This window comes from Stegodyphus dumicola, chromosome X1 (genome assembly GCF_044657685.1).
Source record: "Stegodyphus dumicola isolate Sdum_Otavi_A_Nest chromosome X1, ASM4465768v1".
NCBI classification, from domain to species: Eukaryota; Metazoa; Arthropoda; class Arachnida; order Araneae; family Eresidae; genus Stegodyphus; species Stegodyphus dumicola.
This window is the reverse complement of record NC_140780.1, coordinates 245,868,751-245,883,358: the sequence shown is the minus strand read 5'-3', so window position 1 is coordinate 245,883,358 and position 14,608 is coordinate 245,868,751. Positions and strand designations below refer to the sequence as shown.

The 14,608-nt window shown below is 31.8% G+C and overlaps 1 protein-coding gene across 5 annotated transcripts in view; it reads right to left on the bottom strand.

The window, feature by feature from the left end:
• tweek (transmembrane protein KIAA1109 homolog tweek) overlaps nt 1-14,608 on the bottom strand; it is a 421,377-nt gene that overhangs the window by 314,713 nt on the left and 92,056 nt on the right. The window lies entirely within an intron of this gene.

Here is a 14,608-nt window from a genome sequence, read left to right as displayed (position 1 = left end):
TACTTACATGCAACCCTTGTCCAAAAAAGAAAAAAAAAAGTATCTGCTAAACCATCTGAAAATGTGCAGAAATAAAACAGTTTGTTGCATTACTATACAGACTTTCTAAAACCATTCCTCAAACATATGAATCCTTCCTTTCTGCCCGGTGAGGTTGACTATGTAATTTGGAATTTTAAAGTTTGTTAAAGCTCATGGCCCGGATTCTATTCCCAGTGAAACTATAAGATATTTTCATCATTTTCAGATTATTCAATGCATGTTTGAGACTTGGTGCTTTTCTGCGAACTTGGAAGAACACCCTTGGCATTCCGATACCCAAGGGGGAGCATTTTAGTGTTCCACATGTGAATAACCTAAGGTGTATCTGTTTTCTTTCTTCCCTGGTTAAATGTTTAGAAAAATTAATTACAAACAGAATTACATGATGCACATAAAGAAAATCTCCTTAGTGCTGACCAATATGGTTTCACTGCTTAAAGATGTACTGAAGATGCACTTCTGCATCTAAACTACATCGTATAGAGGGACAAGATGAGAGGTTTATATATTATTCAAATTTCTCTTGATATTGCAGGAGCTTTTGATAATGTATGGTGGCCTGCCATTTTTAATTTATTGAAGGAAATGAAAGTACCTCATAATGTGCTTAATGTTGTTGCTGATTTGATTAGGATAGGACTGTCCAGCTTTTTCTAAATGCCACCTCAAGAATTATCTGACCTCAAAAGGGATGTCCAAAAGGATCTGTTTCTGGTCTCAAGTTTTGGATTATTATTATCACTGATCTTCTGCAGAAATTTGCTGAGTTTATCAATTGTGAAGTTATTGCATTTGCAGATGATTTCTGTTCAAGGAAAGGATATGCGCACTGTTTTTTATCCAGCTCAAAATATTTTAACTTTCATTTGTCAGTGGTCAATAAATTTTAAGCTAAAATTTAACCATGCAAAATCTCAGATGATGTTTATTGGTAGAAGTAATATTACTTATGATAGATATCAATTGATTTTAAATTATAATTCCCTTGAGAAGATGAATGAAATTAAACATTTAGGTGTTCTGTTTGATAGAAAATTTAGTTGGAGAAGGCACATTACCTACATTTCTAATAAATGTGAGAGACTTCAGGGTGGACTAAATCGAATTGCATGCAATAGTTTTCATGTTAAATCCAATGCTAGCGCAACTATTTATGAACAAGGTATTGTTCCATTTATTTTATATGGCTGTAGAGCTTGGGGACTGTCTCTAAAAAGGAAGATTAATTCTAAACATCTGCTTCAAGTCCAAAGGTGAATTCTGTTACATGTTTTAAGGGTTACTGAACTATTAGTTATAATTTGTTTTCACTACTGCTGGATTTTCCTTGTTGGATATGTTGACCTAGCATTATATAGGTTACAACTATAGCCTTTCTAATTTCTTTAGTTTTCACTTTGATTATCTAATGTCCTTCCTTGTCTGCTCTTCTTCACCCATCTGTACAACAACCAGCACAAATTTTGGATAGTACGGATATTGATGAGTAGGAGTACAAACGGATTAAGAACCCTAAAGATATTTAAATATTAATTATTTTATCTAACAGTAATATTAAAAACAACAAATTAAAATTTAAGTAAACTCGCTGAAAATATCATTATTGTAATTTTAATTTCAAACTGTTGCTATGGTTACAATTTTCCTTAAAAAAAAGTGTTTATAAAAATGAAAGTTGATGGACAGATTTAACATCTGTTCAAGTCCTCAGAAGGAGTAAATAATTGTAAATATTTATTGTAATAAAATTTTCCATTAGTAACAACATTGTTTTATTTCTTGTGTGTCATCTTTATTTGGTGACCACAAAATTGGTGACCCAGTGAACAAACACAAAAGATGCCGAAAACAGATGAAACTGAAGGTTTAACAAATGTATCACCTGAACTAAAACAAGGTAAGCATTAAAATTCCTCCTTTCTGGATCGATAAACCTGCACCCTGGTTTTTTTCAAACTTAAGCATAATTTAAAATTTTGGGTATAAAAGCTGATGTTCGAATGCAGAAATTAATTACTGGCATTTAGCTCGGAAACTTGAAACCAAGCCAACTTTTGCAAAAATTAACATCCCTTGCTACAATCACATATCAGAAAATCTGATTAAAATGTCGTGGCTTGAAAAATTACCAGGAACAATATGAAGAAAAATTATAGGAAGTTTAACTAAAAATGCAAAGATAAAAATTATTGGAAGGTTAATTTTAAAATTTAAAGTAAGCAAAAAAAATGAAAAACATACTGTTAGTAAGCAAAGAAGATATTTCAAAACTTACTATAATGGCAGATAAAATAAACAATACGAATTATACAGAAATATTTGATGTGCATAATAAGCCCACAAAGGAAACTGTCCAAATCAGCAAAGCAACACATGAACTGTTGAACAGAATTCAATTTTTGGAATAACAAATGGCAAAATTAAGTGTTGAAAAAAATGTCAGATCAAGAGCAAAATATAATAACCCTCGCTCAAGTAGTCGATCTAGAACCCCCTACAATGCTAATGGAAAATACTGTCATTTTCATTTTTAATTTGGAAATAAATGCAAACCATAAAAATGTCAAGCACCATGTCAATGGAAAAAATAAATAAATAAACAAAAATCAGGAAAACTAGATGTTGCAGTAGATTTGGCAACAAGCTCTACTGCAAACATAAAGGATTGTTGCAAATTTTGTTTATTTATAAAAGGAAAAAAAAATCAAATTTGCCATTCCTCGTTGATAATGGGGCCAATGTCACTATAATTCCGGCTTCACCTACAGATAAAACTTTTGACTTTAAATTATATGCCACAAATGGTTCAGAAATTGAAACATATAGAATTGAAATTCTGAATCTTGACTTAGAATTACAAAAAGATTTCCTGTTTCCCTTTATAAAAGCAAAAGTAAGCAAAGGAATATTCAGAGCAGATTTTTTGAAGAAATTCAATTTACTTACTGATCTGAAAGAACAACAATTAATTGATAGAGAAACAAAGTTTTGCATTAAATAGGAGACATTTCTTCAATATCTTTAAGTAATAGTATACGCACATTAAACAAGTCAAATAAAAATATTCAAATCTGTTTTCTAAATATCCTGACATAATTAAGACAAATTTACTAGTTTCAAATACAAAGCATGACGTCAAACACTGTATAGTAACTGAAGGTCAACCTGTGCATTTAAAAGCTCGCCAACTTGACCCAAAACACCTAGAAATAACTAAGAAAGAATTTAAATTCATGTTGGATAATGAAATAATTCATCCTTCTAACTCACAATGGTCATATGGTGATGAAAAATGTCGGCCCATATTGTCCACACAGAGATTATAAGGAAATTAAAAATCCCAGACAGTGCCTGATATATACCAGATATCAAGAATTGAAGATTTTCACCGCATTAAAAAGATGCCAAATTGTTTTCTAAAATTATCTCTTTAAAGCTTATTATCAAATACCAGTAGCAGAAGAGGATAAAGGTAAGACTGCAATAATAACCGCATTTGGCTTGTATGAATTTAATGTTATGAGTTTTGGTTTGAAAAATGCACCTTCAACATTTCAAAGATTCATCCATGACATTTTTAGAGATTTAAATTTCATCCTTGCTTATTTAGATGACGTACTGATAGCATCACCTAATGATGAACAGCATAAGAAACATCTCAATCTAGTTTCTGAATGACTAAACAAATATGGCTTAAGAATAAACTTGTCAAAATAAACTTTTGAGGAACAAAATGTAGAATTTTTAGGGTATTTGATTATACCCGAAGCTTTTCATCCATTACCTCAAAAAGTAGAAGCTACAATGAATTACTAAACAACCAAAGCCAACCATAAACTATGAACATTTCTTGCCATGATAAACTTTTCTCGTAATTACTTAAAAGATGCTGCAAAAACCAAGCTATTTTACATGACTATCTGAAAGGTTCAAAGAAAAAAAGACAAAAGAAAAATTCAATAGACATAAGAGGAATTAAAGGAATTTGCATAATGTAAGCAAGATCTTGCGATTCCTGCATTGCTATTCGACCCGAATTCTGAATTACCTCTAGCACTGTTTACAGATGATTCAGATTCAGCTATTGGATCAGTTTTACAAAATTACGACAAAAATGGATGCAAGCCAATAGCATTCTTTTCTAAAAAAACTCAATACTGCACAACAAAATTATAACACGTATTATCGTGAATTACTTGGAATTTACATGTCTATAAAACATTTTAAACATCTTTTAGAAGGAAGAAATTTTACCAATCACACCTTTCAACAAAATCCAGACAAAGCTTTACTCAGACAATGCAAACAATTACAATATATTTCACAGTCACAGTTTATTTAGTTAATATTAAAGGTGAAAATAATATAACTAACACATTATCAAGAATAGAAGAAATAACATAAATTAATTATGATGAAATAGCAGAAAGCCAAACTAATAGTTAAAAATTCAAATATTTACAAAATTCAACTTCATTAAAATTTCAACAATATTCAGGAAAAAATTTATGGTGAGACACTTCAGCCACAATCATTAGGCCGTACATACCAAAGAAATATCGAAAGAAAATACTTATTCACCTTCACGGATTTTCACATCCATAATCATCAGTAAAGCTTACAACTTCAAAATTCAATTCGGACGAACATAAAAAAAGACATATAACAATGGCTCGAGCATGTATTTCCTGTCAGAAAAACAAAGTTTCTCACCACACAAAATGAATTTTCAGAAAATATCAAGAACCTACTAAAGGATTTAAAAAAATTCATATCGACATAATAAAATGGAAATGTTGAAATAATTCCATTAAGTAATATAACCATCACCAAAGCTTTCTACAACAGTTGGATTACAAGATTTGGAACACACTATAAAATAGTAACAGACCCTGGAGCACAATTTTCGTCCAGAAGATTTAAGAACTCATCACGAATCTGTGGTATCAAGCATAATCATATAACAGCCTACCATCTACAGTGCAATGGCAAAATACAATGACAGGTCACTCAAAGCAGCATTAAAAGCCATAAAAGCCACAAAAGCCTAGCCTGGAGTGAACCAACTGTCCTCTTAAGATTACAATCTGCAATACAAGAAGATACTAATCATACAATAGCAGAAATGGTTTATGGACAACCTATAAAACTCCCTGGTTAATTTTTAACAGAAACTTCTATTCATACAACACCAGAAGCATTCGTAAATAATCTTAAAATGGAATTCATCAGACCACGACCATCACATCACAAAACCTCACGAAATGTTTTCGTTCATGAGGACTTAAAAACATGCTCTTGCGTGTTTCTGAGAGAACACAGAGTAAGTCACTCACTCGGCCCAAGGCGATATTTTCCGGAGTACCTTTGCAAATTAATGCAATTACCTCCACAACTTCGTTAAGAAAACTGAAGTAATTAAGAAGAAGCGATGGCTGAAGAGAATCGAAAAAAACCGTTAAGGGTTTAACAAAAGAGAAGTGAATAAGGAGTCACTCACTCGGTGTTTCTGAGAGAACACAAAGTAAGTCACTCACTCGAACCTCCTTATGAAGGACCATTTATTGTGACTGAATGGACAGCAAAATATTCCACTATTAAAATAAAAGGAAAAGGGAAAAAAAGTCAATATAACAATTCATAGATAAAAACCAGCCTTTATCCTAAAAAAAAAAAAAAAAGAAGACTTTCTCCATATTAAAGAGGATATGCTGAAAGCAAAGGAAGAAAATGCACCAACTATTTGAACATTAATAATTTTATCTAAAAGTAATATTAAAAACAATGAATTAAAATATCATTATCGTAATTTTAATTTCAAATGGTTTTTATGGTGACAATATTCAAGAAAAAAAAACATTGTTTATAAAAACGTAAGTTGATGGATGGATTTAACATATGTTAAAGCCCTCGGAAGGAGTAAATAATTATAAATATTTATTGTAATAAAATTGTTCCATTAGTATCAATACTGTTTTATTTTTTGTGTGTCATCATTATTTGATGACCACAGATGAAAACGCTTTCTTAATTGTTTGCTACATGGATGGTAGTAGAATTGATGGCAGAGTTGGTCTGGCTTAGGTCATCTTTGAGAATAGTGTTGAAATTGAGTACCACCAATTTTGCATTAGAAATGAATGTATTGTTTATATTTTTGAGCTTCTCCATATTAACCTTGCAGAGACAAGGCTGATACAGAGGTATTTTCTTTAAGCAGTAGAGATGAAAAATGAGCAATGCCCTCGCCGGGACTCGAACCTCGGAGCTCTCAAATACATGCCGAGTGTGCTGGCCATTACACCACGAAGGCATGCTATGAAGGTGGGAGAAATATCTTATATACTCTCCCTTTTAAAGGGTGACTAGGGATTAGGGTACCCAAGTGCCAAATTCTGGTGGTGAAGAATCTTCTTTCACCACCTTTTAGTTCAGGCGCCACTGTAAAGACATTCGGTCATTTTGAAGCAGGAGACATGAAAAATGAGCAATACCCTTGAACCACAGACCGCTCAAATATGCGTCGAGTGTGCTGACCATTACACCTCAAAGGCATGCTAAGAAGGCGGAAGAAATACCTTATAACCTTACAATTAAGTAGATACTAAATCAGGATGGACATGTTTTCAGCTATTTAATCTGCACAGATTCTCTCACCTCCCTCGAGTCCCTAAAAATATCTCATCATGCAATGATATTATTGTTAATATATAGCAGTCCCTTGGGGATCTACTGAAGAAGGGTGTTTCAGTGTTTTTTACATTTGTTAATGATCATACCAGGATTTATGGAAACCAGAGAGCCGATTGCCTTGTTACGAATGCAATTAAAATTATATTAATGTTGAAGCAAATATTCCAAAACTGTATTTTAAAAAACTGTTTAAAGCAAAATGATTGAGCAATGGAATTATGACTATATCACTTCTGATAGGGAGATATTACAAGAAAGTTCTTTCCAACTATCTTTGAAGGATTGAAAAAATAAGTATTTATTACTCAATTTTAATATTACGCAATTTCTGTCTCGGCATGACAGGTTTAATGTTTATCTTGAACAGTTTAACCCCTTTACTGCTGCAGAAAATGTACAAGATTTACTTTCCAGTGCCACCATTTTTTACACAGACGCGTGTAGTTATGCGATATATTAGGGGGAAAATAAGTGCATGTTTTGCTGTGTAAAAACTGTTTACTTTCACAAAATAAAGAATAAAAGAAAAAATTAAAATACAAAATTTAATGTTTAGAGCAAAAGCATAATAAAAAAAGATGCAAGTATACGTAACCCTCGTATAACACAGTAGATAGGTTCCTAGAAAATGCTGTGTTGTGCGAAACTGTGTTGTTTGAGACCCAGAGCTAGTATAAAAAGGGGGATTACGTTCCGAAAACTTATTAAAAAAACAAATATTTTTTTAATTATACATAAACAACTTAATTTTTATTAAAAATATATATGTAATATAAAAAAACTCAGAAGTAACTGAAGAGCACAGTTGTAATACGAGTATATTCAGGAGCAGGAATTTTGATTGCAGAGAAATGTTGATCCACCATGACTAAGAAATTGGAGGCAAAGGCAGATTAAATCTTCAGACTTATTTTCAGCTCAGCAACATGTTGCAGTTACACACAAGTCGGCACATTAAATGTGCCTGTGCCAAAAGGCTTACGTTTTTGATAATTTTGTAGCAAGAAAGCAGAGCAGACACACAACAGTGTAGCTAGGCTAAAGCATGGAAAGCAAGTGCGTAATGTTCAGGATGAAATCTCAAGTCAGTTAGTTTTGGTTAGTTTAGTTAGTCAGTTAGTTTTAGTCACTGAGTTAGTTTTGGTTCTTGAAGCATTCTGATTAGGAATTTAATATTGCTCTAAAATTACTATTGGATGGTTAAATCCCATTTACATCATCATAATTACGTAAGAATCATACGACATAGAACAGTCTCGAAATGACGCAGTGCAGAGAGGGGTTACTATTTTTAGAATAGAGAAGGGAAATTTAGGTTTCTAATTTAATCTTTAACATAATCTTTTTATTTTCTTATATATATATATGTATGTACAACATAAAACCAAAAATATTACATATTATAATTTCACGCGACTTTAGTTTAATAAATTTCTTCATTGTCATTGCTCAGTATAATCAACAACAGAGGACGTTTTTACGGTGGACTGAGATTGCTTTCACTTTCAGAATTTCTTTCTTCATTTAAAATTCTGGCATTTAAGTCCCTCTTTAAAAAATTTGTAATTTTACTTTGCTTACTAGTTCTTACCGGGTCATTTTAAATTTCTCGATATAGAGCTAGACAGTTTTACAGCTCCATTTTGAATTTTCCGCGTATTTCAGCGGAAAGGTCTGCATTCAAGAAAAATAATTTATAATCCATTTACTAATTTACTGCCACCAGCTGATTAACAGGCTATTTTTTAAATATTTAATTTCTATGAACGTTTTATGATAGTCATGAATTCTGAAAGTAATTTTTCAAACTAGTAAGCATATTGTGCACAATATGAAGCCTACGATTGAATAGAAGCTTATTAAAATAAGTTCAAAAACTGTTCTCTGTTCCTACAATTTCTCAGTTTCTAGATTTTCTCTAAACCTGTCACAAGAGACTTATGAACAACTTCCTTGAATGTTTTAATGAATCTCCTACTGCTTATTCCTCATCCACTGACACTACTTTAGGTGTGAAGGATATGGCTCAGTGAGTATTCTTCAAAGATATGACTCCACATCGCAAAAGCAAAACTTTATTAACACAACTATTCATTAAAACAGAAAAACTTCTACACGAATACTCAACCATTCCTTGCACTCGAGATAAGGGCAAATGTAAGTAAGTTCGCTGGTCCTGCCTGCAATTATTACGAAAACAACATTACATCAGCTGGTGATGTGCACAGCAGAATATGCCACAGAGTATCCCCCAGTGACACAGTCACGACATAAAAGGGGTTGATTGCAAAATTCCAATTTAAGATATACACATTCAAATAAAAGTTATACTTTAAAATGTACATAGAAAACACAAGAAATACAAAAATACGAACAGTGATATACAAGTAATAATATACTTAAATTCTAAATGAAATATATAACAGTACAATGCATTTCATAATTTAAAAAAAATAATGGAGAGTTAATGAAATAAGAGTTTTAAGCAACTCTCAAATGCATGCAAAAGAAATTAATCAAAGTATTTATATACTGTAACTTTTGCAGCAAACCACAAGAGAAAAAGTATTCAATTATATTACAGTGATAAGTTTTTTGGGAAAATGAACATGACGTCCACTACAAGTAATTACTTGTTTTGAAGCAATGTTTGAGTCTCCACAGACTTTCTGATGTGGAATCTGAGGAATTAAAGGTGTATCTATATGTTCTGAAAATATATATGCTGGTTTTAAGTGATCAACTGAAACTGTAATCTTTTTATCATTTATCTCAATAATAAAATTTTTGTCCATTCGTTTAACAATGGCATGAGGCCAGTGAGTAATTTCCAGATTTCCTTGGTGCTGCTTTCCCCACATCATTCACTAAGGGCAGTTTTCAGGTCTTTGCAAGAAGAATTTGTGCATTCCTGAAGTATGATATCTCGAACCAAAGACGCAATCTCCAGCAGCAAATTAGTGATACAACAGTCAAATTTCTTTTTGTGATCAGTAACAGGCTTGGGTGCGGCTAAGTAAAAGTTGATTCCCACATAGCAAACCACAATGCTAGGTCAATAGGATTGTAAATTGATATCTTCATGGTTACTGTTTCTTCCATGGCAGTGCTACAGCGAAGGAAACTAAAGTCTTGAAACAACCAAGCTTTGAACGAACAACCAATATGAAGTTTCATACGTGTAGATGGGTCGCCATTCTAAGTGTGAAGGATATAGATCGGTGAATATTCTTCGAAGACATGACTCCACATCGCTAATAACACAACTATTCATTAAAACAGAAAAACTTCTACACGAATACTCGAACATTCTTTGCACTTGAGATAAAGGCAATATGAGTAAGTCTGCTGGGAACGCCTGCGGTTATTATGAAAACAAAATGACGTCATCTGGCTGCATGCGTAGCCGAACAAGTCACACTACCAAGTATAATTAACTGCATCCCACTTAGCTGAAGTGAGCCAAAGCAGCGTGATGGGGGTAATACCACTACTCAACTAATAATGACATGGATCTTTACGCATGATCAGGGTTCATAGACACATTTTAGTTAAAAAAATAAGCACCTATAAGCCCTTTTCAAGCACATTTTAAGAAAAAAAAATAAGTACCTGTCTAATTACATCATACACAACTGCATAACCTTAAAAATTAGACTTGTAATTTAAAATATGAGAAATGAAGTACTTATTAAGAGAGAATAAGCATTACCTTAACCATGGAAAACAATTACTTTTTTTTTAAATTTTAAATAATAGTTCAATTTACAGAACTAGTTTATAATGAGAGGAAAAAAAACCATGAAGAACTAAACTATATTACAAGATTTAATGATGAAATTTCAGTTCAAAATAGAGAAGATAAATAATAATAAGTCATATTTATTGTATTCGCTTGGAACCTAATAATAAATACAATTTATTTTTTCACTAATATTGATATTTAAATAATTTAAATCTAAATTCTGAACATTTTCTAAATTTTCACTGTATATCAGTTTTTTCTTAACAGATATTGCAAGCAAAGTAATTTAAGTAAAAAAGAGAAACATTTCTGAAATCAGAAGACAGAAATTTGCTCCATGCAGTCATCTTTAACAGTAAAAGCTTAACTAACCCGCATACTTGGAAATTGACGAATATTCGGACAGTTGAGCGTTACTTGAAGGAGCGGATGGGGGAGTAGACTGTAGCCGCTCTTTAGATTTTTCCGCTAAATAAATGCTTTTGACATTTCAATAAGTGGATCATATAAAAAAAACCAACGGAACTAAAAAATATTCTGCTTAGCAAGCACAGTAAAACTCTTTTAAGTGTTCATAAACAAATCTCGAACTGAACATCAAATTAATTATCTGTGCAAAACATCGCAAATGTTATTGTGCAATACGTGCACTGTAATTCTTCCCTACATGATATTACGCAATCGGAATCAACAACTGCCGGTATTCGGAGAATAAAGAACTAAATAACTGGTGTTTTTCATTCTAATTTACAACAGACGGTGTTAAATTTCCGAAGCAGAATCATTCCTCGCTTGGGTTGGTAGACCGCAGAACTTTTAGTCCTATTCAATTCAGATTGGAAAGTGACCAAAAAAAAAAGGGTCTGCTGCTTGTTTTGCAGCGAACTGTAACAGTTTCAATATTCAAGATTTTGCGGAGAAAGGGGAGACCTCTCAACCTTCGTACTGTATAATGTATTGGCCAAAAAAATGAAATTATTTTGACTATTCGATTACTTTCCCTTTATTTAAGCCATTCCGAATATTATTCCTTAGAAAGCTAATCTGTGTTAAAACACAACCATTTTTGGAAGTTTACTATACTTCAGCAGTTACTGCAACTATGTTATTATAAACATTCATACATATGCTCATAATATAAGCATAACGATCATAATAAACATGAATATGAACTTACCAAGCAGAACGAGAATGCAAATTTTTAAGATCTTGATAGAAATTCAAATGTATGTAGTATTTCGGTGGGAGGAAAAGAATGCCGAATGTAGCGGAATTTTCTACTGCTTTCGCAATTATAAATATTCATACATATGCTCATAATATAAGCATAACGATCATAATAAACATGAATATGAACTGACCAAGCAGAATGAGAATGCAAATTTTTAAGATCTTGATAGAAATTCAAATGTATGTAGTATTTCGGTGGGAGGAAAAGAATGCCGAATGTAGCGGAATTTTCTACTGCTTTCGCAATTCTTTGACGAATAGAGCGATAGGCACCTGTCTGTACTCTTCGTGCACACCAAAGGTTGTGTTAATGCAGAGAAAGAGGGAAAAGCTATTTCCGGGAGTATGACTCGCCATCTGACATTCCATATTAGGAAGAAAAATTGTTTATTTAGTTTCGGCTTTTATACGGGGAAAAAAGCGTGTTCATTAAAATAATAATAATAATAATAATAATAATAATAATAAAATAAGGGCTTTAAAGAAAAAGTAAGCACCTATAAGAGCCTTTATATTTTATTTTCAAATATAAGTACTTATAAGCACTTATAAGGACCGCTACGAACCCTGATGATAAATATGTAGGCAGTTTTTCACCATTTGAAGCTGCAGTAACATCTCACAATGAGCCCCAGCCTCTAAAGGGAAGCCATGTGGCAGGAAAAGCTGAAAGCAGATGAAAAGAACAGAAGATGAGAAGAAAGATCAGTACTCCATGTTGAACTAGGTGGTCACACATACTGACCACGGTGATATCCAGAGGGGTATGGTATCTTGGTATGTCACACCTATATTCACAAAGAGTGAGCCCATGAGCACCGTTCTACTCCAAGTGAGACACAATCATTCAAATACATACTATGAATCTTTGTCAAAAAAATAACTAAACAATTTCTTCCAAGACTACTATCACATGAAGCATATAATCATGGTAGAAAAAAAAAAAAAAAAGAAAAAAAGATGAAGCTACTGAGAATTAGGTTTGGAATAAACTACACGTACTAAGGAGTAACCAAAACAGGATTCAAAGACTGCACTTCTCTCTTACATTTTAAAACTACATAAGAATAAATCAAGCACATATTCAGTTCTTTCTTAAGCATTGCTGGTTTTCTTAAGCATGTAAATATTGAATGAATAGCAAATGCTTACTTATTCACATTTTTTAGAGTGAAAGTAAGAGTTTTTTAGAGTAAGGATTTTTCAGAAAATAAAAAAACAACATAAATATATACAATTACTGACATATTTCTTCACTCTTTTGAAAACTACAGAAAAAGTATCAGATGAGAGCAATTTGTTGATTAAACAATCAATCTCAAAACCAAACAAAAGAACAAGAAATTGAATGTCTCTTGAAATATTTTTTTGTAAATGTAAGATAAACTAATGATAAAGGATTCATGCCTCTCCATTTCGTGAGCTTAATATTTTAAATAAGAAAGGCATACTTAACTACACTGTAATTATTTCAATGCTTAGCGCTGCATTAACAGAAAGACTATTACACAAGCAAGCTACCTATACTTCTTTCACCAAATTTGATATGAAACAAAAATTAATTTAACTTGCATACTTTATTATAAAGTTCTATTCACTTTTTCCCCAGTTTTATCTACGCACTAATTAAAGTAAACAACTTAGTAATTATTTCTTTGCTATTTCTTTTAAAAGGCACAGCTGACACCGTTTCACACTCCAAAATATGTAGCTTTAGCAATATAAGAATTCCTCCACATGACAGGCAACCTTCAGCATCATTCTGACTCATCACAAACAACATCCTGGGGCTGACATACTAAGCAAAAATGTTATAACACCCACATTATGCATATCCAACTAATTATTAATATTAGAACTATTGATAATTAACCCAGGCAGCATGCATTCGTAAATTGCACGAGAAAAATACGTGCAATTTACGAATGGCCTTTCGTATAAAAAACGTTCAAGTTGAACGTAAAAATATCATAAAAAGTGTCCAGTGGCAATTACTAAATATTTACGTATATTTTTACGTTAGACTATACCTAACTTTTACATAAAATTTAGGTATATTTACATGAGAGACTGCTGTTCATTCGCAACTTTTACGTATAATATACGTAAATTTCAGGGATTTACTAATGTAAAAATTTCAAGGATTTACTAACATACTGTAACGTAAAAATATACGTAAATATTTAGTAATTGCCAATGGACACTTTTTTATGATATTTTTACGTTCAACTTGAACGTTTTTTATATGAAAGGCCATTCGTAAATTGCACGTATTTTTCTCGTGCAATTTATGTATATTTATCGCATATACATAAATCTCAATTTTTTGCTTCACGTATGTGTATATATTTAGTAAAAATTTACGTAAATTTCCCCGACTTTTTACTGTATATAAATGTATATATTAGGTAACAATTAAGGTAGATATTCCCTGTATTTTACGGTACAAAAACGTATATATTTGATAGAAATTAACGTATATATTTGATAGAAATTAACGTATATATTTCCCGTATTTTATGGTACAAAAACATATACATTTGATAGTAATTGACCTAAATCTTCCCTATGTTTTCTTTGCATATGCGAATGACTGGTAAAAATTTAATTCGATGTCTTCTCCACTTTACTGTGTATAAATGCACATTTTTTGGTAAAAAATTTGCATAAATCTCCAGTTACCTTTTCACTGCATTTTTCGTAAAATGTACTTATTTTAATCTCATATTTTTTATATAAATCTATGCAAAAACTTTCTGCATGCTATGATTAAAAGGTAAAATAATTTTTATATGAAATTCTTACATATCTGCCTTTTAGTTATGTGCACCAATATGGAATATATATAACTGGAAAATTTAAATGCACTTGTAAATGCAAAAAAAATAAATTTCTATT